This window comes from Trachypithecus francoisi, unplaced genomic scaffold (genome assembly GCF_009764315.1).
Source record: "Trachypithecus francoisi isolate TF-2019V2 unplaced genomic scaffold, Tfra_2.0 Lachesis_group13, whole genome shotgun sequence".
In the NCBI taxonomy this organism is placed as follows: Eukaryota; Metazoa; Chordata; class Mammalia; order Primates; family Cercopithecidae; genus Trachypithecus; species Trachypithecus francoisi.
The window spans coordinates 26,622,106-26,648,587 of record NW_022681458.1 but is presented as its reverse complement, the minus strand read 5'-3'; the positions used below and the strand labels follow the sequence as shown (position 1 = coordinate 26,648,587).

At 37.9% G+C, this 26,482-nt stretch overlaps 1 protein-coding gene across 3 annotated transcripts in view; it reads left to right on the top strand.

The window, feature by feature from the left end:
• Positions 1–26,482, top strand: part of VWC2L (von Willebrand factor C domain containing 2 like) — a 171,861-nt gene that overhangs the window by 119,891 nt on the left and 25,488 nt on the right. The window contains exon 4 of one of the 3 annotated variants that reach the window (XR_004441588.1): positions 6,295–6,444. The exons of the other annotated variants lie outside the window; for them this stretch is intronic. The gene's annotated coding sequence lies outside the window, so the exon portion shown is untranslated. The remainder of the gene's footprint in view (positions 1–6,294; positions 6,445–26,482) is intronic. 3 annotated transcript variants of the gene reach the window in all.

The window sequence follows — 26,482 nt, the reverse complement described above, 5'->3', positions numbered from 1 at the left end:
TTCCCTGTTTAATGTCTAACATACCACCAATTTTATTGCCTCAAAGTACCAATAAATATTTGACATTAAGTAATACATTAATATTAGCAACAAAATTGTTCTCAGTAGTTATAGCCATGGCATAAACGAAGTCTTCCATATCTGTTCTACTTTAAGAAGTTATCCTTACTTAGTTATTGTTACTGCCCTATATTAAGTCCCTCTCAACCAGTGAGCTGAGACAAAAATTAGGTCATTTCTATCATTTACAATAAATTATAAGGTATGTAACTGCTAAATTAATTTTAAAGCATCCTTTGGGTATGTGAATAGTAGTAACAGGAAACAGAAGCTCACATATTTCACTTACAAAGTGTTTTATAAACTTTGTACTCAAAGTTTTATAACACTTTGCAAATGGAATATGTTTTCAGAAAATGAGACTGTTTTATCTCTTCGTTGATCCTGAACCCTGGAAGTATCAATAATTCATGAAATCATACAGTTTAAGCATTGGAAGAAAACACAATAGCCTTAGAACTAGTCAGGTCTCCAGCATTTGAATCCCTGCTCTGATGTTCCTACCAAATAGTTATTCTTCATTAATCATGAATCCACAAACTCTTGAGGTAACACTTTCTTGTTTGAAGACCTCTGACTTGAAGAGGTAAGTCCCACAGTGACTTATACTTATTGGTGTATTTCAGTATCTTAAATCCGAGTGGAATAAATCTAACCTCTCTTATACACACCAGCCTTTCATGCTTCTCAAGGCAACTGTAATATCCTCTTAACTTTTCTTTTCTCTGAGATAAAACTTTTAGTTCCTTCAACTATTCTTAATATGCCATTGTTTCACATTATCGCCAGGGAGTAATCTTTTAAACTTACATCACATATTTTATAGCCTGCTTCACAGAGAGAACCCAGAATGAACCGTTTGCCACGGGTAACCAGATCACTACAGAGCAAAGCAGTCTGTCAAAATCCGTATTCATGATGTCAAAAAAATAACAACAAAACATCAGAGTAGGTGGGATTTTAACACACAGAGCAGAAAAAACAAAAGAAAGGAACCTGGAGAATACCTGCTCCTCTTGCACTCCTCAGCCACACACTATTCTCTCTCTAATCATTTCTAATCTTAACTTTTTTTGCAACTAAGTTCATAATAGTCTCTCTCTTCCTGAATTTTTAGAGACAATAAATCCTATTTCACTTCCACTATATGAAGTTGTCATTATGTGATTATTTTCATCTACAAAAATAGCCGTTTCTTAGAGCTTGACCCACTGTTATCAGGTATACATAAACAAAATATACGTCACTATTGCTCAAGTGAGAAACGGGTCGATGGAGAGTAAGGGACTTGCCTACAATCACAAGCTAGACAATGACAAAACCAGGATCTGAAGCCAAATTCCTGATCCAACACTCTTGCCACCTTAGCACAGGTCCTTTCCCAAGGCCAGCTTTTGGATTCTTAGAGAGAAAGTGAATGTGGTCTATGGCAAGGCAGATTTCATCATCTCTTCATGTTAAACATGTAGAAACTGAATCTCAGAGAAGTTTATTAACGTGACCAAAATCACAAACTGGGGAGTTGGGAACTCAGCCATGGGTGCCCTGACTCCAGGGCAAGGGACTCGTAGCCAGCATGACAGATTCAGTATGTCCCTGCTAACATTTGCCTTTCCAATGAACAGTTCCTGGTTCCTGGGTTTTTTAAAATTTTAAAACTGCAAAAAACTACAGAAACTAAATTACCAAACTCTGTTTTCTCCTTTATTTTTTATATGCCATTTCTTCTTACAAGCACTCAAGACCACATATTTAATTTACATCTTTAAGCACTGGAAACCATGGAGACAACTTGAAAAAGCTTGAGAGGCTAAAAGCACTTGTACCAAAGCCATTCCCAGTTCCAGGTTTTGTTCCATTGCAGTTTCATATCTAAATTATGAAGCTTTTCTACAAATCGGGTTCATAGGGAAAGTGGTGAGTCATTTTCATTATTGCATTGATTCTACACAGGAGTATTACTATCATATTTGAGGAAGTAAAAAAGTCACTATGTTTAATTTATATCTCAGATCGATGAATTATCAAGTCATCTATGTGCATCTGTTCAAGTGATTCATGCTTACGCTCATATACTGGGTAGTTTCATTCCTCATCTTTTCTCAGATAAGAGACTGGCAGTTCCAGAAGCCTCCATCACTAAGTCCTGCAATTCAGTAGATTCACTAGCATCTTAACTTTAAAAACACAAACTTTCTTTAAACTAGTGGTTCTTCAGGTTTCACAGCAGCAGCAACAGCTGAAACAGCAATAAGCATGTCGAAGTCATGAGAATTACAGTAGTCAGAGAATAATTTACCATGTGAGAAAAAAATGAAATTACTATATACTTATATCACCATTTCCTTTGCAAAGTAGTTTTTAAAATGAATTTGTGCCAAGTGGGGCTCAAGCCAAACCTTCTCTCCTTCACAGGTCACCTTTCCTTAGTTAAAATGTTAAAGTCGTGACAGCACCACTGTTTCCACAGCATTGTGGCGTGTGGTTAACAAAGACAACCAGCAATTACTCAGTGAGGAGAGAAAAGTTAATGCTAGAAGCAGAGGGGATGAAGATTACCTGTGGAGTCCAATGATGACTGGTAGCAGAGTCCACACTTTCTAATAATATCAACTATTGATCCCCATTGAGTCATTTGCTTACAATACACATTAGGTAATGTTTGTCTCTCCTCTCATCCCATGGCAGCTGATCCTTTATTAATAACACATTCCTAGCACAGATGAAGCTGAAAAGAGAGGCAGACATGGACCCCACTCCTGATTCATGGGCTCACACCTTCCTGGAAGAGTTAAGAAAGGGGCACTGGAAGAGGACCGAGATTGATCTTTCAAGCAGTGAGAGGATAGAAAAGAAAAATTAGGGATAGAAACAAATTTTGGTAAATTGTAAGTAACTTGTGCAAGCTCTGAAAATAAATTGGTGTTACAGGGACCTAGTTATATCCGCTTTCATCCCATGGCGAGTTAATAATGTATACTTACATAAAATTTATGCCCACTCATAAGCAAAGCTCATTCCTAAAACAACATTAAGCTGGTAGCCATGTAAAAGGGAGACCCCTGAAATCTCTAAACCATTGCTTAAACAGCAATATTAACTTTGTGTGTTTTCAGATAGTTGCATTTGTAATCGTGTTAGGATGAATAGGTGAAAACAAAAAATGCAGCAATCTCAACAATGGGGGTGGTTTGATATTGCCACCCACCCACACAGTAATTTGAATGTTTCCTGAATCTAGGATATTTCCATTTTCATCCTTAAGTGAACTTAACTGTATTTCAACACTCATCTTACTACTTGCCTGTAGACTCAACAAGATTGAAAAGGAAAGTGGCTACTCCCCAAGGACCTTCCAACCGACATTTCTACAAATTTTGAGTTGAGTTGGGAATCACAGGAAACAGGAAAAATGCAAGTAACGGTCCCTACCTACACAGCAAATATCTGTAGGACTTTTGACGAGTAAACACATTCTGATTGTGTGTGGACTGTGTCAGTCCAGACAGATTTTTCTACTGAGGATATAAGGAAACACTGCCAAATAATTATTAGTCGAAAGTAACAAATGCTTTTTAGATCAAGTTATTTCTTCCTTAGTACAGCAGTCCTTCTTCCAAATGTATGGAAGAACAGGTAATTCATTCTAGCTCAGTAGAAAAATGTGAAAACAAAAGGAGCAATTTTGTGTTTTCTCTTATTGGAATATTAGATCTTTTCTATGAGTAATCAACTTTTCCTTCGAGTAGTGTTCTATTTTTTAGGGAAGGTGAGCTCTTCAGTTGGCAGATGTCAAGCAAAGCCATTTCTTAAGTGGGCTCTTTGCAGGAGTGGTTTCCTTCACATTAAGACAGAGCCAGAGGTACTGTGGCCCAAAGGACAGTACAGCTAAAGCAATTTCTCATGTAACTGACTGTCCAGGGGAGAGCCCGCATGAAAACATGACTATTAGTGGAAGCTACCGAGGTCTTATTTTCTTATTGAAATAACAGGTTTGAATGCTCGCGTTTCAGGTTTCCAGAGTTGTCTTAGCTATCATAATTTTTCAAATGAGTGGAAATAAAAACTAGAGTAGCATATCCAACTGCAGTTTTATAGTATTTGCACATATGCACTAATGATATAGTTCTGTAATCTACAGTTTTTCAATGTTTCTTCATAAGGAATGATACCACAATACTACTATTTCTCTCTTGGCTCAGTAAGAAAAAGAAGTCTGCTTCTCTGGGGGTGATTATAATGGTTGTAACATTTATAATAATTATAAATTCTGAGATCATGAAATGCAAAGGTAACCATAGAGATAGGAAACCTAGGCCAGGGACTGAAAAAAAACCTGCTTCATTCATTGACATAACCCACTTCTGATCACATATGAAATGCCTACACAGCACCTAATACATATTAATAGTAGGGAAGCAATAAATAACTAGAATTCCTAGTAAGAATAGTAATAATATTAGGAGTATCAACATGACTACTACTTCAGATTCTAGATGTAAAAGCTGGTAATAAAATCTGATCTTTTGCTTTGCTCACATGGATATTACTGAGGTAAGAACATGCTTTTCTGATCAATGTACTATGGAAAAAAAAAAGTCATTTTATTGGTATCACACTAAGAAACAGATATCCCAAACACTACATGAGTCGGCTTTCCACGGAGGAGTCAATTTCCACCTTTCCTTTTAACAGTTTAATATAATCTTTTTATGATTGGGTTGAAATGTCTTTTACATTCACTTTCCATTTTTGTTGGTATTGAAATTAGGTGACAAGAGGAAGGGCTAATATCCCTTCATTTTTAGCTCTATGGTAATTCTGTAGGCTTTTACAAAACTATCAAGCATTTTTGTGTGTGGTTGTTGTATGTTTCTTTTTAAGTCATGTATTTATAAGCATAAAAAATGACAATGGCAGCTTTATCTATTTGATGGTTTCAACTAACTGAGAATGGGGTATGGGTGAAGAGCAGTGAGCAGAACTCATTTCAGGTGTCAGAGTACAAACTTAAAACTTTCTCCCAGCTGAGTCTTTGCCGCCTGAGACTGGATAGGAACAGCCAGAGGTAACCTCGTTAGCCCATGAGGCTGCCTTGGAAATACAGATGCTGGAGCAGTGACCTAGAGAGAGGGGATCCTGTGCTAAAGAGAGGGGACCCTGTGCTAGAGAGAGGGGACCCTGACAGGCTGACTCCTGCATTTTTTCCTGTGACACCCTCTCACCAAGTCAAATCCTTTGTGATACCTATACCAGCTTCCAAAGTCATGACTCCTTTTATAGACTGAAACTCAGGACAGTCTACAACCTCCACAAGTGGGCAGAACAAAATTCTGCCTGCATCACCGTATCTGATTCATGGCTCTGCTCGCAATTACCTGACAAATCACTTAACCTCGCCATGCTCCAGTTTCTTCTGTAACCCAGAAACACAATAATGTGAAAATCTCTCTCCTGGGATTGTTTTCAGTAGTAATTACATACGTGTATGTATGTATATTTATATGTGTGCATATGTATATATATGAAAGCACTTTAGCTTATGAGATGCTCTAGCAATATTTAAAGATAAAGTTAGAATAAGTGAATAAGCCTGCAGCTGTAATGGGTCTGCTGTCTTTGAGACTGCTAGTATTAAACAGCACAAATTGCAGCTGGTCTTCCCAGGTCTCTACCCATGGGCTTTGCCACTGACTTGCTATGTAACTTCCACTTTGGAATGTCTCTGCCTCTGCATTCATCTTTAAAATAATCTGAAGTGATGAACTCCCTTGTAGGGCATAGAGGGGGAAAAAAAAAGCCAAGGGATTTAGTAAGTGTAACTGAAAAAACAAATAACAGACAGGATCCAACTCTCAAAGACACAGTTGTTATTCCTATTCATATAAATGCAAATTCAGCCCAAGAGTAAAATCACATGGAATTCTCTGATTTAAGGAATTTGCCTAGTAACAAGCACAGACATTTTTCTGGTTTCAGTCAACCAAATAACAAACAGGTTTCAGGAAATGCTCACGACCTTGCCTTGAATTATTTGTATACGGCTTCTACAATTTAAATTGTTGGGGTTATCTATGGATAACGGCAGTCAGAGTTTAGCCATAAACCTTCCAAGTAATGGTGACTTCCTGAGAGCCCCTTCTAACAAATATTTCTAAACTGTTTTCCTTGACTCATTGCCAATAAAATGGATGGAAACGCTTTCAATTCTCTCTTTTTCTTTCTTGGTCATAGCTTCAGAACCCTAGCGCTGCTTGATTCCCTTCAGTTGCAGATATTGGTGGCTGGAATCAAGGGCCAGGCCCCAGAAAAGTCTCACAGAAGGGACATACATAGGGCCAAATTGGACCCTCCGATTCACATCGTGTATCTCTGAGATGTGTGGTAAGTGTCTGAGGTACTGATAATGCTGCAGCCAAGACGGTAAAATAGAGCCAACACATCACTCATTGTACCAGAAGCCGTTGTTGCATCCTAATGCCAATTGTGCTGCAATGCATATTGCTCAGGCCATCGCTAGGCCTGGGTGCTATGCATTTTAATTGCACATGCTGCAATTAAAATTTAGGGTTTCAAGAAATTACTCCATTTCCTTGGTTTCCAGTTCATTGTTATCTCTGCGTTCCTTGACAAAAACATATAACAATTGCAGTTGTAATATGGATAGAATCCTATGGATTGTTTGCAAGCACCTTCCACTTAGAAAGAAATACATCACCACCAATGAGAAAGCACTGGTGGGAGATACAGATAATGCACAAATTAGAGCTGCTGCACAACTCCAGGGGGCATCATCTATTCACCACATTGTGAACTGTGCCCCCTGGAGTTGTGAAATGAAAACATCCTACAAGATCATAGATATCCTAGAGAAATCTTAAAGAAAAACTGACTCAATACATTAGAAATGTCCATCCAGGAGACATTAACTTCTAGTTCTTCTGTCCTGTAGGCCTGACTTTTCTCACATTAATCAGAAGGTTACATGAGATTATCTCCAGTGTTAACTCCAGTTCTGGAAGTTTGTGATTGTAAGAGTTAAGGCCAATTTATATATGTCAAGTGGTAGTGCCAGCTGCAAATGTTTCCCTCTTTTTAAGCAGTGTTCTTGTAACTAGTGTTATATCAGTGAAAACAAGGGAAATTTTCAAATAACCCTTGTTTTCCAGTGGGCCTTAGGAAAGAGGTTAAGTCTCTGGACTGCCTGACCCATTCAGTTTCTTTCACAGCTAATGAAAATACTGCAAGAACTGATGGGCGGAATGGAATCATAAAGAAAAGGAAAGCTTCATTTAAGCAATAGAGGCAGTATTTCAAAAATGATCCCAGGAGGTTTGCTTCCCCCAAGCTGGAAACATTTTTCAGGCTAAACAATAAAGTATGCTTTAAATCAAATGCAAACAAAGCAATGTCCTTGATTTGGGGTGATATTTTTCAATTTTATATTTAAAACCGTGTTTCCTATAATGTTTTCTCAAAGTATCTTTTGCATATCACCAGTCAAATTCTTTACTGAGTTTTACTTTCTGATCTTTGATTTATAAAATTAATGAACATACAAAAGAAACTTTTTGTTAAAGTTCCCATGCTCTTCTCCACGCTTCTGGTCCAAGATTCTCAGACCATATCATGCTCTTCCAACATCCACCCATCCTCCCCAACCCTACCACCATCCAGTCAAAAATTCCTTATATCCACATTGGCCTATTGAAATGTGATCTGAGATTGGCTTTCTCATGAGAAAAGCCAGGTTTATTACATTCAAACAGAATTAGCAGTCACTTTAAATACTATAATCCAAGTGGCACTGTGCTTATAAACCATGAGCTTTTGTTTTAGAAATATAAACAGAAGGGTGATCCTTAAAGCTGTGTAAGTCATACCAATTTCAAGCATTGGGTATTGGTCTGACAGCCTGACTTTGGCTGTATACAGCTACAGAGTATTTAGATCAATTAGATAAATTAAATTTTACAACAAAAGTCAACAAGATCATGATAGAAATTCAAACATAATTTGGAAAAATGAAACACACACACACACACACTAGTCTGTACCTAGAAACATCTAAAAGAGAAGATGCAGGACTCTGACCTGATAAGGTGGGCAATATATACTCCCTCTAAAAGAGAATAGGGATACATTATCTCAGCTTTCAGGCTTTCTATCCAAACCTAAGCTTTACCTGGGCAGTCCTGCTGTTATACCCATTTAAATTTTCACCCACTTCTCTTTTTGGCACAGGGGAAAGCAAAGTGTTTCTCCTAACTTTATTCTTATCCATCCATTCCACTACCCTGTGAGGACCTGCTTTTTTTCACCATTAGAGACCCCATGACTTGCACATTGCATGGCACATAGTAAATGCTCAGTAAATAACTTGTTGGAATATTGAATTAAAGATTTGATTTTTTGTCTTTCATCAAACACACACTTACTGAATGCCTACCACAGGTTCTTTTTGGCATAAGCCCTCAATAAACATGTATGGAAATTACAGGACAGTTTCAAGTCAAGGTCAGCTTTTCACATGAGAAAAAACTTAGCTGGACCAGCAGAACCTTCTGTATTCCCCATGATCACAGTGAATTAAAGCAAAGTTCATGGCATTGAAAACACCTTGTAGTATTTGATACTTTTCAACCAGCTAGGAAATTGACTACTGGTCAGCACTTACTTAATCCACCCTGGGAAATTTGGTACTTGGCCTACATCAGGTTGAATTTTAAAATCTTAACATTTATGAATAAAAATGAAAGAAAAAGCATAGAAGTGACTATTTGCCCTTATACTTTTTGTGGAAAAACAGATTTAGCTTCCTTTAGCTCTCCTTCTAACAAGTATTAGCGTTAATCTTATGTTCTTATTATCATATAAAAGTATTTTACCTTCACTTCTTATGAAGAAAGTTTTCTGAAAATGTATATCTAATCTCTTCCTTCCATGCTTAAAATATTCCCAAATATTCAGATTCCTAACATGATTTACCAAAGGCTTGATGATATCACTTCATCTTTATTCTGCAAACTCATGCCCTAGCATTCTTCCCAATAATAACTGTCACTGTCCCTAAATAAATGTTTAATACTTGAAATTCCCAAGCATACATTGCTTTTTTTCTCCCTCTTGTCCTCTCTGTACAATAATGCCTCTCACCATCCATTTCAAAATTATTTCCTACACACACACACACACACACATGCTTTACAAGGCTAACTTCTATTCATCCTTTTAATTACCTCAGGGCTCATTCTTCCAAAAGACTTACAAGATTTCCCCCATCCCTGTCTCCCATAATCAGGGTTAGGTGTCCCTCTTAGATATACTCTACACTGTCAAACCTCATGTGTCCACTCACCCCTACCCAATAGTTTGTAAATTCTTGGAAGGCAAAGCATAAATGTCTCCGGATCCCTAGCATCCAGGAGAATGCTTGCTATTTCATAAGAACTCAATAAAAGTGAATTAAATATACCACATTTTCTCGATCCATTCATTCATTGATGGACACTTTCATTGATTCCATATCATGGCTTTTGTGAATAATTATGTCACATATGGTGACACAGATGAAGCTGGAAGACTTTATGCCAAGTAATATCAGACACAAAAAGATTAAAAAAAAAAAGGCATGTTCTCTCTTATATGCAAAATCTATAACAATCAAGTTCATAGAAGCAGAGAGTGGAATGGTGGTTACTAGAGACTGGGGATGAGAGAAATGAGGAGATGTTGGCCAAAGGGCACAAAGTTAGACAGGAGGAATAAATATGTATATAAGGTGGTGGACATGTCAATTAGCTTGATTCTCTCATTCCACATTGTATACATACATCATAACATTATGTGTACCGCATAATTATAAACCATTGTAATCTGTCACAAAAATGTATGAATGAATGGAATAAATGAACAAATATATCCAGGCCTTTTTTATTTGTTCATACTTTCAAATTATTCTGCATGGATTTATTGTTGAACCCATTAAGCCGATCCATAAACAAACAAAGTGACCAAGAATAAGCAAATTGCTTCCAAAGGATAGTGGCCTTCTTTTTTTTTTATTGTTGGTGGGCTTGCCATGTGTAAGATTTTAAACTGGACACAAAGAAAATATTATATCATCACACATGTTCATTCTCCCAAGCAGTTTTCTCCTTCTCCAGTCTCCTCCCTAGGACATGTGTATTCTTATTGACATTTTTCATGAGAGTACTATAGGAGACAGGATGATTATGCTTGGAAGTTGTGAGGAGTCATGGTAAACAACGTGACAAGCATGTATCCTAGTGTCGGCATGACTGTGACAGACAAAATAAGAGACTGAGAGACAGACTCAGCACTATTCATTGACAACTGCTAAATAGCTCTTCATGAACTATTCATTCACTCACAGAGGCGGAAGCTGCTATCACTCTACCAAATTACCACACGGAATAGACATGTACATAGACAGTCTCCTACACACTGTAGGTGAGCACAGTTGGCTGCTTGTACAAGTAGAAAATCAATGGGATGCTTGGCCTATTTTATGCAGGTCAAATGAATATTATCATGTTACAAATGTCTCTGATTCAATCCATTCAACAAAAATGTGTTGAGCAAGTAACTTCGTGACTTCAAGTGCTGTGGGTAAAAACATACCCTGGATAAAAAATTTCTGACTAAAGCAAATATTTTTTATTGGACAACAATTACAACATAGCCACAAATAAAAATGCAGATTCTCAGAGTTTATAGTATAATTTTTGTATATTAGTATATATGCTTAGTATATATTTAGTATATTATGGTATATATAAAATATATAATTTAGTATAATAAACAGTATAATTTTGCTTAAGGAAAGATGTTCTAATGGAATTTATTTTTCTACCTTCTCCCAAGTTCATTTATAAAATATCTCACTATCTTCTACTGTTCAAATTTTGATACTGTACTTTGTCAATTTTAAGTTACTTAAGAGCTAGAAGTGGTTAAGTGAGTGAATCTGGGGTCACTTCTTTCAGAAATCCACAGTTCCCAGTGTTGAGAGATGAATTAGCTGTCTAGCCTTTTTGCAAAACTCACATTAAAACCTCCATTGGGGAAAAACCCTCATAATTTCTAAAATGAGCACTTTTAAATTGCATCTATAGATCTTCCTTGCATGAATGGGTATCTGGCTTAATATCCAGCGATACTTGCTGCAATGCTGCCTCATAAAATTAAGCAACTATATAATCAATTACATGTTTAAAAGGCAATGTGATGGTGCTCTCCTTGGATGCCACACTGCCTCTGATTTGTTTGGAGACTACTGCGCTTGATTAAGAATGATAACAGACACTTGATAACATTGCAAAGGAGATGTAAATCACCTCAGAGGGGCAACAAAGCATAACCCAATTGGCATCAAGGGAAACAATTTATTCCCTAAACATGTTCAATTCAATCACAGAAAAGTTTGTAAAATTACTTTGATAACACTTTTCACAATTTCATTCCTTTTCCAAAATTTGCCACAATCAAAATGCAGATGCAAAATAAATGATGTGATTAGTTGACTGTCAGTACAGTGATCACTGCTAGCTAAAATCCTGTGTGTATCTTGTATTAATTTGGAAAAAAATAAATGGGAATAAAAGAGACCTTGTAGGTCTGTTTACTGTATGACTACTTATTCTGAATCCTTAAACTGAGAAGCTAAAATTTCCATACTTATCCACAAACTTTGTTAGTGAAAAACGACGTTAACCTGGCCTTATATAGTAGTTAATCCAAGCTGAGATTTTCATTTGTATTGTTTTCTCTTCATGTGCTGCTTCTTATTGATAGACAACTTGTAATTAGATTGCATAAACTTTTTACAGCTAATATTTCAACAAAGACACTAACTTTCCTGAAACAGACTGTTTTATCTTCCTTTAAAATGAATTACAGCTCACAAGCATCACTGATATTGGAAAATACATTGTATTAAACAATTTAAAGCAGTTTAACTTTTACCACTAAAATAATTTTTAAAGTAAAGAATAATTTTAATCTTGAATATATTTTTAATGCTGCATGGGGCTGGTTTGGGTGTGTTTTGTGTTGGTAAAAATCACAGAAAACTTAAAAACATCAGACACATTAGCTAAAGGAACAACATATAAAATTGATGAACCTACCACTTCCTTCCCAAGAAAACCTAGTTGGAATTGATTATCATCCTGAAAGTGTTAATATCTTTTTGGTGAGAGGCCCATGTAAGATGGTGAATAATTTCTATGGTTATTGAATAGAACTTACATGTGCTAAGTTCTCAGTCCCTACATAAGCCCTTTGTATTGGAAAACTGAGTTTTAAATGAAATCCTCAGAAAGAAGATAATAGATTACACCGTTAAAAAATATTTAACTTTTATCGAGTATTTTCTGGAATCTTTATGTGCATTAATCTTTCTTAAACTTCAAAATAACCTACCAACAGAGCACGCCATTTTACAAGTGAGGACACTGAAGCTCAGAAGAGTTAGGCAACATAGGCAAGGTTCTGCAGATAGCAAATTCCAAAGTAAGAACTAGACCCAGGCAAATATGATGCCCACGCCCTTCTGTGAGCCACTGTGCAATGTTGCTTGAAAACAAAACACTAGCTTTTCCATTAGATGGGGTTTCTCCTTGCATATGGTGGTTATATACCAAAGAGTTGATATCTTTAACTCTTGCCTATAACCAACATCTCCTGCACCAGGATGGAAGGCTTTTATTTCCAAAGTTCCATGTTATTCAGTGCTAATGAACAGTGCATTCTTACTAAGATTTACATGAGAAGAACGCAGACCTCATCTGAATTAGAGGAATCCCAGAGAAATTAATTTGTTCTCTGAGAAATGTGTGGTAAATAGCAGACGGCTTTTCTATTAAAATGCCTAACATCTGTAAACAATACATTGAAAAGCAAGACAAAAGGGACTTGGGACAGATTTCATGGTAATATATGCCCTTAAGAGTGTCAAAATATTCTCTCTTTCATCAGTGACAGAATCAGACCAAAGCTCTTCTTCAGGCAACACATGCAAAGCAGCCAGTTAATCTCCATTTATTGTACTTTATTTTAGCCCTTTAATATCTCTAAATTTAACTTTTCTTCTCCCAGCCCAGGTGCACTTTTTTTTTGAGACATGCTAGTTAAATATTAATACTTGGAAAGGATAAGACCATGAAAGAGTGGTTCTTCGGCTAATAATATGCAGGGTGTTTTGCTTATACCAACTCCAGAGATAACTTTGGCACAAAATGGTAGGATGCTGTAAGAGATGATTATCTGGGCTGCAATGAAGAGCACCATGTCCTCTATTCAGCTATCCCCAGTCAGGATCATTGGGCTTTTTATATAGTTTATTCTTCATCCCTTTTGATTGTCTCCTTTTGTTTTTAGTCTTGGTACCATCAAAACAGAAAAAAAAAAGTCTGACTTCTTTATTATCTGAGTGACATTTAACTATTCCTACATTGGACTGAACCACTAGACATATGTCCTTTTCTGCTAATCTGTGGACTCCTAATCCCATTGCCATTAGAGCTGCCTCATTGCTCCATGCGGTCTTGTGTCATTGATCAGCATGCTTCTGGGCGTAGAATAGGAACTCAAACATTTGTCAAAGAAATGATGGAATGAACTTAAAACTTGTAATGGAAGCCTGGAAATAATTGTTTGGGTAGTGTGTGGATGAAAATGGCAGCATGAAGTGTGATGAAGACTTGAGTTTGGGCTAGGGTAGTTTTCATTTTGCATTCTCGCTCTGCCACGTTAGGTAGGGCCTTGGGCAATCACTCAACCCCAACAAACTGGTTTTCCCATCTCTAAAACTGGGACTAAGACAATTAGCATGTACAAGACTCAGCTCTGTGCCTGACAACTAGCACATACGTAGTCGGAGAGTTTTTGGTTATTTATTTGGTAGTAATCAGAGAATGCATTTACACTAGTAATCTGGAGATTTTAATCTAAGTCACTAAAACATACATTCTAGGTGAATTTTAGATAGCATTAGAGTTCTGGGGAAGAGTAAACACTGTTTATTCTTTTTTTTCCTGAGGTAAAACTGTTGACTCTAATTCAGAATAATAAACAGCCTCCAGAAGGGAAGTTCAGCTGCTGAAGAGCTGCTGTTGTTTATTTTTGTTCAGGTGGATGAGGTCATTCATTATGGGACAGCGCTGGCTCCCTGAGTGAATATAATGCTGATGACAGTCTGCCTGGCTGTAATGGCTTCCTCTTATTTTAGGTGGCTCTCACTACTAGATTATTAACAGAGTTCCTTCAGTTTGTCCTTGTGTGCAGTGCAGTAAAATTTTGGGAAAACAAGTTATGCTCACTGGGGACTATTTGCGTCTGATCATGTATACACAACCCACCAAGCTCTCAGACAGCTTGGAAGATGACATAAACACCTCCAAAACCTACCAGGATTGCATTCCCTCTCAGGTGCCCGATACCAGCTGTTCTGCCTGTCTGGGGACTGAGATTGCCAATTGCCTTTCTGTCTTCCACGCTTGCAGCATCAGTGAGCAATCATTGCTGCTGACAAGACTTTGATGGTCCTAACACCAAGGTGGGAGCAAAGTTGAAGTGACTGAAAACTTCTCCTGCTGCTGCCTGGCTCAGATCGACCCTGACATCGTTCATAAATGTGCAGTTAATGCAAGATGCAGATGCTGGTGTTACAGCTGCCAAGGCCAACAGAGTTCCTATTTTAGCTACTGTCCACCAGGCAGTGACGGGGTGCCCTAGGCAAGTGAAAATTGCTGCAGGCAGCGGTCAAAACAAGCTCCCTGCATCTTATGATCCCACTGGTACACCTCTCCTATGCCCTTTCCAATCTTTCAACCTTCACACTCTCTCTGCCTTTCCTACTCCAGGGATAAATTTATCCCAGGGGTGGTTAAAGCTAATGGCTGTACAATTTTCATACACTTTCATTCAAGACATATTTATATAAACCTCCACATTACTGAAACTTGTGCACAGTTTAGAAATGATGAGCCAAATTCGGGTTCATTCGTTCAGCAAACATTTATTGCATACCTCCTCTGTATTAGATTGTCACTGTATCACACTAATGCCTTTTTCCTGCAAGTTTCTGATAGTTCTCATTAAAAAATCTTAATCCTGCTCATAGAATTACTCACACCTTAAGGAATGTAACATTCAGTTTGCCTGGATTTCTCTGGCAGATACTCAGTGGCAATAGCAACCTAATGACAGCATCTCTTTTAGATCAATATGAAAAGTTGACTTCTAAGTTTGAGTACTAACCTCCCATTGGTACACCCTGCTTCCCCCCCAGAATTCTTAAGTTGAATGGAGATGGTTTCATTAACACATGTTCAAAAGTAACTTTCAACCTAGCCAAACTTTAATTCATTTTTGAGGCCTCTCAATTCTCCATGGAGTGTTTATCTTAAAATATATTTGGTTTAATCATGTAAAACTTATGTATAGTAACATCAGTTTCATATGAATGCAATTCAACCGGATAGAAACTATAGAGAAAAGCTAATTCTATTTTGCAATTTGTTTTGAAAGCCAACCAAGATAATCTAATCAATATCATCAAGTTTTTGTATTCACATTTCATAAACAGGGTTTTTTTGAAGATGGTTATCAAATATAATAGTCAATGAAAAGTATTGTTTTATATAGAGCACACTCCAGAAGAACAAGCCATGTGGTATTTGCTCCAAGAAAACTTATAGATTAGTCATCCTCTAGCTGAATATGCTGACCAAAGAAAGGAAGAGAAAGAAAAAAAAAAGACTAAGAGAGGAAAATGAAGATGGCTGGCAAGGTCCTTAGCTTAAGTGAATAAACAAGAGAATTCCAAATAGCATCCTATACGCCCTCTTAAAGCCAAAATGGTTTGGCTGATTCTAAAGTGCTAAGTGGCTCCTACGGGGCATTTTAAATTTCTGGCTTTTGGCCAGATCTGCCAAATGGCTTCACTTTCACTTTGTCGCCAGGTAAGCAAAAACCTAAAGCCTTTATGATGTACCCAGAAGCATGTTTACTTGCCAATATCATGTCGATGAAGATCAGAAGGATACCATAGTGCTCTGCAAGTTACAGGAATGTTTTCTCTCTTACAACTGTATTTGGCTATCCTGCAACCCTATGGGGACAAAAACATGGAAATAGTATGGCTATCTCTGCCTAAAAATGAGGAATTAAGATTCAGAAAGATCGCACGCCTAATAAGACACAGACCCAAAACTAGAATCTGTGGCTTCTGATTCCAGGTTATTTGCTCTGTGTTTGTCAAGAGGGAAAAGGGAGTGACTCCAGGAATGGATTGCCTTGCCATATTCCTAGCATTCTCAATTCTCTGGGCATTTATCTGTACAGGTACAGATTAGAGAGCCCTGTTTTAATAGAGTTGTATCCTCAGAGCTGCTGATTCATTTGTTTAGCTAGAACCAAGTGCTGTGAGAAGATGTGACTTGTAAAGCCTTCAAGAAAGTAGTAAGCCAGCCAGTGGTAAGTAACAAGTTGGAGCTGCTGACCCAAACTGGTCAACACAACCTATCTCTTTAGCCCTTCTATGACTTGGAAATTCCTTAGGCCTGGAGGTCTTTCAGGAACCTACCCCATACTCCTGATTGTCCTTCCCGAAACGTTGCAGCCTAAGAACTGGTACGCTTGTTACTCCCTGATACAGGACGCCAGTCTCATTATAGGGTGAAGAGTCTCCAGCCAAGACTTGGTAACCAAAAAAGTGATTGAATAATGGTGAATGGCACATAGATTTTGAAATGAGCCTTGGGAAAGTCTCTTCCCCTGAGTTCCAATTTGTTTCCTATAATAGGGGACACTACTATGTTTATTGCAAATTTGCTGAGATGATTACAAAAGGTTAATGGAGTGATCTCTTCTATTATGCCCTAGGGTGTGCTACACTCGTAGCAACCCTACGAGGTAGATGCTATTATTGTCCCATTTTGCAGATGAAAAAAACTACAGCATAGAGAAGTTAAGTAACTTGACAAAGTAACTTACTATGTAGCTAGTAAGTACAAAAACTAATATTTGAATCAAAGGCCCCAAATTTACTATGCTATGTTGTTTCCCAACTATCCTGATATTTCACATATTCCATACCACTTGAACTACAAAGTCTTCTAGGTGACTTTGGAAAGCAGGGTCTAAAATCTCAATCTCCAGAAATTCATTGCTATATGCATCCACTAGCAATTATAGGAAAACTACCATGAAAAGCAATATGATGCATATAAAACTTCGAAGGATTATAAAAGAGCAAAGTAGTAATACAGTCAAAGTGGATAAAAGTATTTTTGCAAATAGAGAGATATTAAAATAGAAAAAATATCTACAAGGTACTTTAGGAGCACTGACATGTGTTACATCCGCGTGCACACTCCCTTTAAAGGCCATTGTTATTCACTGTTCATCTTTAAGTACTATCTTTGCCAATACACTGAATATCAGCCCTAAACAAACTGCTCTAGAAAATATAGGATTACACATGGCTGTTGCTGTTTGGATTCATGACACAAATATTTTTAGCCAAATATGAGAGTAACACATGTTCTTTGTAAAGAGAATGTTTTAAGCAAGACAGTCATTTTGTTCAAGTATCTGTGACAGTGATGTTAAGTTCAAACAAAGTAAATGGCATCTTATGTGACACAAAATATTTCAAAATACAACATAATGTGATGTTTCTGAAGTTCCAGAGCTGGCAGAAATCTAAGGAAAAGCATTGATATCTCTTCTGAAAAAGAATTATCTCTGTGGCCATTTTACAGACTATCTATCAATTTCAACCACACTGAAAATAGAGCTTCAAAAAACTTTCTCAGTGGGACTTATTGGGGAAATCAAGAAATTTCATAGAGATTCTTGGTGACTTTGTTCCAACAAGCTGGCAAACAGAGGCAACCATAATATCCCACGGGTCCTCACTGTACCATTTGAGAACATGCCTGATCTTTCTCACTCCCACACTGTAAAGGAAAAAAAAAAATCCATAAAACCATTTAATCATTCAGCATCAACTAGTTCAAATTTTGCACACTAGATCTAGCACATACATGCTAGAATACTAGGGATGTTCACCATCCATAATTTATTCCATTTCTAAAAGGCATTTCTGTATCCACCTTCCTATCACCTCCATCTCCAGCCGTGCGAGCTAACTTTGGATTTGATTTGGTATCACATGCCAGAACATAAATATTAGCATCGTTGGGGTTGAGGGGGTGGAGGGAATTTGTATAAACAAGGGATGGGAGGAAACACCTAGCTTAGCTCTAGGAAATTAACTGGCCCTAAAACAGTCTAGAGAGCTTCCTCACAGTACTGAATCTTTCGTTTTCTCTCATGGTCAGGCCCATTTACTAAGCAGTATGAAGGAATTGCTGCAGCTTTTGGCACATAGCTGACAAGATGCACAAAACTTCAGTTTGATTTCCATATGCTCATTGTGTTCATTTTCTTCCAGCCAAATGCTCCCTAGATCTTGTCTGCTGTCTCTTTTAGCTTCTCCTAGATTCTCCTGAATTCTAATGTTTTCCTTCCCTTCTCAATAACGTTCTAGTGGAAAGCATGAAAAAGTACTTTTTTATCCTAGAAATGGCCACAGTAGGAGTAATATTGCGCTTCAATGCAGCAGTTGTCCTCATTGCCAGAGATTGTTAGTTTCATAAAAATGAAGTGTAATGTTCACACACAAAGCGGGCAAATTATTGTAAATAGCAGATTTTTAACAATGACAGAAAACACATGTATTGTTCAGGTACCCAGAAACCTTGTCATATGATTTCTGTTATAATGTTTGCATATTTGAAGTGGAAGGCAGTCTTCCATCCCTGAAGCTCCAGTTTTTATAGAAAATCATTTTTAGCAAATACCAAGAACACTGAATATTATAAGCCATACAAGTGACATGAGCAAAATGAAAGGAGTTTTCACTGATAGAGTTGGCATGTTAAAGTGATTGTAGGTCAAAGTCAAGTGTCACAGAGGAAACCCCAAGAAGGATGATACCCTAATTTTAATACCAAAGACAAAACCTACTTTCAGCAGTATCGTTGAAATACATACTACACTTACTGACTCCTTCTATGCCATGTACTAAGTGTCTTTGTGGTGGTCAAAGACCAGTGTGGAAATAGATGTGTCCATAAATGCCTTCTATTTCCGATTCTTTAGGGAGATAGAGAGCAAAGTACAAGGAAGGCCCTAAAAAGAAGATGGTCAGCTCAAGCTACTGGCATTTTTAAAATCGGGATCTGAAGACCCCCTTGAATGCTAACATATATGCAGAGGTAAACTGGAAGATTGAGGAAATTTTAGGAAAACAAATAGAATACTTGGGGTTCCATCCTCAAACTTTTGAGTTTACATCCTCCTGGAATCCTTGAATCAGCCCTAGAACTTAAGTAAGTATGATTAAGGGAGAACAGCCAGTGTAGAACAAAACATCTAGATCTAGATTCCTATAACCTGGAGCAGGAGGGAGAAAGTTCGACATATAACCCAGTGCAAGGTAAAATTTACTAGGGCTGAAAGGGTAGAAGATATGTAAACACTTTCTACCATGTGGTCTGTGATTATTGACATCTGTGTTATTGGTGTCTCTGTAGGTGCTCCTTAAAAATAGATGCAACAATTAATTTAATGATAAAGACTAGCATCAACATGGAAGTTACTGAGTAGATCAAGGGACTAACACTGACTCAAGATCATTATAGAGCAAAACTCAGTTAAATTCTATCTAGCTTTCTCCCCCAGTGACAGGATTCAACAATGGAAGTGTTTTATGTGCTTGCAATGTAATAGACACATGAAGTTACAGAGATTCCATGGGAATCAAATAAGGAAAAGCACTTAAGTAACTGGGTTTTGGTGGAAAACAAACAGCCTTGCAATGACTTTATCAGTTCTTAGCGTGATTTTTCTCTCATACTAATAGTTGGAGAAACCATTTTGTCCTGAAGAAGCACAGTGAATAGTATGCCATAGGCACCAAGCAGAGCTTGTTGACTGAGTCCACAAATACATGAAGGCTTGCCTGTAACTGTACACATTAGAGTTTTTATTCTTCCAGATGCTTTCATGATTTCGATTTCACACTGAGTCATGCAAGCTAATGTGAATTCTGCCTTCTTCAAGTGTCTCCTCAATTTGGAGGCTAATGCCAATGTAATTCTAGGGTTGTCATTAAACCTCCAAAAATCGTATGACTCATGGACGCTTTCTTCTCTGAGGCTCTTTGCCAGTGGTACACCACCAAAGCAATTGCTAGTGTACTACTTGTTACTTCTGAGCTATGTGGCTCAACATCTCTCCTGTATTATGGGTGTTCCATCACTGCTTGACAACACAAGGCTTGCAATTTACAGGCTTAAAACACTTACACAATTTTTTAAATTTTTGTGCCAATATTTTCTGGGATCTGCGTGGGCATTTAAAAAAAATGCATGTTGGCAGAGATGATGTACTTTTGATTTCTGAAAATAAACAGTGCAAGCCAGGACTTACAATTCATAAATAAATGTTCATGTTTTCCCTGCATGATATAAATACTCTAAAACACTGCTTACAAATTGAAAGCTAAGCAGGGAACTCAACCAAGTCCAGTGGATTGAGGTACCATGCTGAGAGCATGGAAGCATCCTTGATGTTTTAGTATACATAAAGTAGCTGAAGGTAGACCACAAACGCTTTAGTCAAATCCAACCAAGTTGTTAACAGACAATCTGTCAAGGGGCTGCTGTGATAATAGCTTGCTCATGGTGGCCAACTATTTTAACTCATGTTTAGGCTAAGCCAAGCTCTTTGCCTTCCAGAGATTCTTTTTAAGAGCACTAATAGCAGCATTTGTAGTCAATACACAGTTTGAAGTTCCTTTAAAATTATTTGGGAAATTCCACTTTACATCTAGACTGATCCTTCCTGCTTCAGCACTATCCACATGTTGATTCAAGGGGTAGTTACCTTCTTATCGCTTCTGTAACAACTTACCACAAACTTAATCACTTAAAAGAAAACACATTTATTCTTGTACAATTCTGTGGATCAGAAGTCTGAAACCAAGCAGTTGGCAAGACTTCTGCATTTGTTCTGGAGACTCCAAGAAATCTGTTTTTGCATCTTCTAACTCCTGGAGACCACCTGCATTACTCGGCTCAAGACTGTTTTGTCTCATCCCTCCAGCTCCTTGCTTTATTCCCCACACTTCCTCTGATTGTCCTGTGCTCCTCTTATTAGACCCTTGTAATTACAATGGACCATCTGGATAATTTATGCTAATTTCTCCATTTCAAAATTCTTCACTTAATTGTGTCAGCACACTTGCTTTTACCACGTAAGGTGACATATTTACAGGCTCTGGGGATTAGGATGTGGGCATCCTCAGGAGGCCATTTCTCAGCCTACCAAAGGTATGTATACCAAAGGGGACACAAATATAGCAACTTCACGGATTTAGGACATTATTTCCTTCTCTAAAGCACCAGAGAATCACAGATGAAAAGAAACAATCAGGACAACATTAACTTATGCTACTGCAAACAGACCATATTAAAAAGTTGACCTAGGCCAGGTGCGGTGGCTCACACCTGTAATCCCAGCACTTTGGGAGGCCAAGACGGGCGAATCATGAGGTCGGGAGTTCTAGACCAGCCTGGCCAACATGGGGAAACCCCATCTCTACTGAAAGTACAAAAATTAGCTGGGCATGGTGGTGTGTATCTGTAATCCCAGCTACTCAGGAGGTTGAGGCGGGAGAATCAGTTGAACCCGGGAGGCAGAGATTGCAGTGAGCCAAGATCGTGCCACTGCACTCCAGCCTGGTGACAGAGCAAGACTCCATCTCAAAACAAAACAAAATGAAACAAAACAAAAAAAGTTGGCCTAGGCATATATTTATGTTATCAAAGACTGAGATCTGGGTAGAATTATAAGATATAGTTCTTGGATCAGCTTTCTTGTTCCTAAACATAACAGCCTTGATGCCCTTTCATTGCCTTATCTAGGTGCCTCTGCTAAAGCTCAGAGATAAACACTGAGCTGGATCAAAGATTTTACCTTCTAACATCTTTCAGGATCACTCTGCAAACTTACTGGTACAAAGAAGAGACAAATCCAGATATGCAAATATTTTAAAAGTGGCTAACGCAGTGTTTAGAATCAAGTTGGCTTGAAACCCGCATGTGAAATGCAACTGCTGCACAAATTCTCTTTATTGCTCAAATGCTCCAGAAAGAACAATCCCTAGGGCTGTGCTGTGCCATTTGGAATGAAAATGAACATCGTATGAAAACGTGGGTATATTCTAAAGGTCAGTGGAATTTCAACCACGTTTTGCTTCCGTACAACAGACTCGGCCGTAGGAGTGGTTAATCAGTTCCACTTGGGGAAAAGAAATACAAACATTCTTAATAATATGTTTCCATTTCAACCTTGCCTCTTTCTTAAAGTTCAAAACAGTCTCAATATTCATTTATTATTTATTCATTCATTTATTTTTTAACGTATCCAGCCAACACTTATTACCAAAAATCAAATATTTTTAAATGTCTAAAATTGAACTCATCACTCCCCACCTGCCACATATCATCTCTTTCCACTTCGTCTTCCTTGAACCTGTTTTGTCTTCTCTGATTCAGTGAGTGACATTACCTGTCAAGCCAGTTCAGAAACTAGGAATGAGCTAGAAGTGTCTTCCCCTGCCTCATTTTCTATATCCAACGTCATTAAATCCTACAATGTACTAAATGAAGATTTTTTTCCTGTTTACATATAAATATATGCCTTATTTCAGACTCTTATCTCTTGCCTGGACAATCACAATAGCTTTGTAACTCACATCCTGGTCTTTGATCCTGCTCATTTTTTTCAGTCCATATTTCGAACAGAGTGCACGTTCAGAAATGTTAGTATCATGTCACTTCCCTACCTCAAACTTTTCAGTGGCTCCCCATTCCTTAGAGGTTAACATTTAAACATCTAATTTTGCTACAAAAGACCTTTTGTAATCTTCACCAGCCCTCTCTTCAGCACTCTCTCTTTCTGGGCTTCTAGTTCCATTTATGAACCCTATGACTCAGCTACACAACTGCCTCTTTGCCTAGCACTGCAACAAAAATTAGCAAAACAGCTCCTTCTATTCAAGATTTTACAGTCTCTTGGAAGGAATAAAACTGTTGAACTATGTTTTAAAAGAAAAAGATAGTTACATGGTATTGTAAGGGAAGAACTAAATGCTTTGAGGTTCGAAGGTTAGAGAAAGAATATTTTTCAGGGGAGAATCAGTGTAGAATTCATAACATTCTGCAAGTATAAATTCTGCAAATAGGAAAAAAATATAAAGGACATTCAAGACAGGAAAGAATATAGTTCTGATATTTTAAAGGTCTCAGTCAAATTTTACAAATCTTCTTATTCTTATTTTAAGGACCTTGAACTGTAGTAGATTTAGTACCACAGACACTCTGTTGGTGGGCAGTTTCAGTGCCTGGAGCAGTCTCAGATTTTATAATAGGTGACTAGCGGAAGGAAGAAAATAGTGAATGCTTCAGACAAATTATTTGTAAAACATACAAACAAAAAATTACTCAGGGAGAAATAATAGCTCTTTCTGGACAAGCATTCACTGTTGCTGGCAGTGTAATATTTCTCATTTCTGTTAATGACTATGATTGACTCCCATTTCATTCCAATCTATCAGTTCTTAGTGATTTTTATTGACTTCTCTTTCCAACTTAAAACTTGCAGTTCATTAATCCACCCTCTTTCTTGATGACTCCCACTTGCCCAGCAAAATCCCAAACCTGCATCAATCTAAATGTCTGCCTCCTCCAATACCAGCCTTTGGCTGTTGAGAGACACTCACACAAATAGCCCTCTTCATACCACAATAGAGGCCAGGGTATTTCTCCCAGTCAAGCTGTCAGTGATACCTATGCAGACCTCAAGAGCTGACTCTAACTGCATGTACTCACCCCCAGTAGACTATGCCTTTCCTTCACAGCAAAATCAAACAGCATCATTCTAACTCCTTCATTGCCAACATCAAGAAACCTACCTGTCCCCATTCTTATCTTCATATTGCAAAATAATTGTTCTTCCTGTTGAAAAACATATTGTGGTTTAGTGTTTAAGGCCTGATGTTGCTCATTTCTAACAAGCGCCCTTGGAAGGCCACTGCTGCTGGTCCAGAGATCAACTTCACTGAGATTCGGAATTCCTGGAACTCATTTTGTACATAAACACTCAGAACTTCTTTTCCAAACCTGCAACCTTTCCTCACTACTAGCTTTTTCCTTTCAGCATATTGATAAACGCATGTCCCTGATCTTTAAAGAAAAAACAGGCCTCAAAAGTTAACTGAATGAATAAATTCCAAACCAATAAGTCCTCCCTCTGGTTACTTAGCCCTGCATCTCACCTTCTCTTCAAAATGAGCCTTCCTGAATGTGTAATCAACATGCTTTTTTTTCCCCCAAATCTCACTTTTAAAACAATAGAGGTCCAATTTTATCCCCACAATGACATAGGAATTACTCTCACAGTGCCATTCAGGACCTGCTGGATGATAAACTCAATGGATGCTTTCAAACTTTGGTCTATTCAACATTCTAGTAGTATTGGACACCTTATTAAAACCTTACAAGCTTCTTCTTTACTGACTTCTATTCTATCGTCCTACTCCTATTTCTGTAATCATTAATTCACAGCTTCCTTCCCAGGGTTCTATTTCTCTACTCATGACTTAAATGTTAGTTCCTTGGGATTCCTTCCTTAGTCATCTTCCTATTATATATTCTCTCTCTTCATAGGAATCCACTTTCATGAATTCAATCACTGTATTTCTCTTGAAGACTTCTAAAATGAAGCCTCAAGGGCAAATATTTCCCTTGAGATCTCAACCCTCATATTCGACTACTTAATTTAAGCTTTCCACTTGTAAGCCAGAGACATTTAAAATGTACTATCTCTATAACTAAACTCTAGGCTTTTCTCCTAAACTTGCCTCTTTTATATTTCTCTTCTCAAAAGATATCACCTGCTACTGAGTACATAAGCAAAAAACATGGGCACCATTTTATTTCCTTCCTCTTCCATAACTCTTATGTATCCACATTCTATCAATTCTACTGCCTTCAGTGTCTCCCCAGCCCATCCCCTCTTCTCCACTCCTACTGCCACTAGTTCAATGTGGTCCTTCCCCATCCCTTTCCAAAAGCAGCTGCTGCTCTTGCTCCCTCTAGTCTGGGTGCCTTCCACCCCCACCCCACAGAGCAACAGGAGTGATCTGGCTAAAGCATTGTTGACAGTAACAGTCCAACACTGTAAGGTATTTGAAGAGATTTATTCTGAGCCAAATATGAGTGACTCATGGCCTGTGACACAGTCCCAGGGGATTATGTGCCCAAAGTGGTCAGGCAGCAGCTCAGTTTTATGCAATTTGGGGATGCACAAGATGTTAATCAACACATGTAAGATGTACAGGGGTTCGGTCCAGAAAGGTGGGACAACTGGAAGACGGGGCTTCCTGGTCTTAGGCAGATTCAAAGATTTTCTGATTGGCAATTGGTTGAAAGAGTTCTTATCTAAAGACCTTGAGTGTCTGGGTTAAGATAAGGGGTTATGGAGACCAAGGTTTTATCATACAGATGAAGCCTCCAGGTGGCAGGCTTCAGAGAGAATAGATTGTAATTGTTTTTTTAAAATTAGACTTAAAGAACCTGTTTTATTCAGTCTTAATGTCGCTATATTGATGTTAATGCTGGTCAGCTGTGCCTGGATTCCAAAAGGTAGGAAAGTAAAATGAGGCATGTCTAGACACCCCACTTCCCTTCATGGCCTGAACTAGTTTTTCAGGTTAACTTTGGAATGCCCTTGGCCAAGGATAAGGTCCATTAGTTGGCTGAGGGGCTTAGAATTTTATTTTTGGTTTACAGCATAAACATGATACAAAAATTCTGCAGCGTCTCCTCAGTGCTTTCATAGTAAGATCCCTTCTACTCAGTATGGTACACAAGGTCTGTAGAACCTGGCCACAGCATCTTCTTTTCCTCCAGCCTCAATTCCCAAGACTCCCGCTGGCACCTTAAGATCCCAGCTACATAGAATTGCTCACATTTATCCCTCCAATAGACCACAAGCCCATCTTTGCCCAGGCCACTAACTCATCTTGGACTCTTTCTACACCCACCACTACCATCCTGATTCTTCACCAAAATAGTTCCTTTTCAACCCACAAGACTCCAGTCTTTATATCCTCTAGGAAGCCTACCTATTCCTCAGTTCAATTAAGTCGCATTTACATTCTTCTGTAACATCCTATTTCTAACTTTGTATTTGCCTCACTGTTTGTTACAGTGTAAGGTATCAACCAAAAATAAAATTATAAGCCCCTCAATTGACT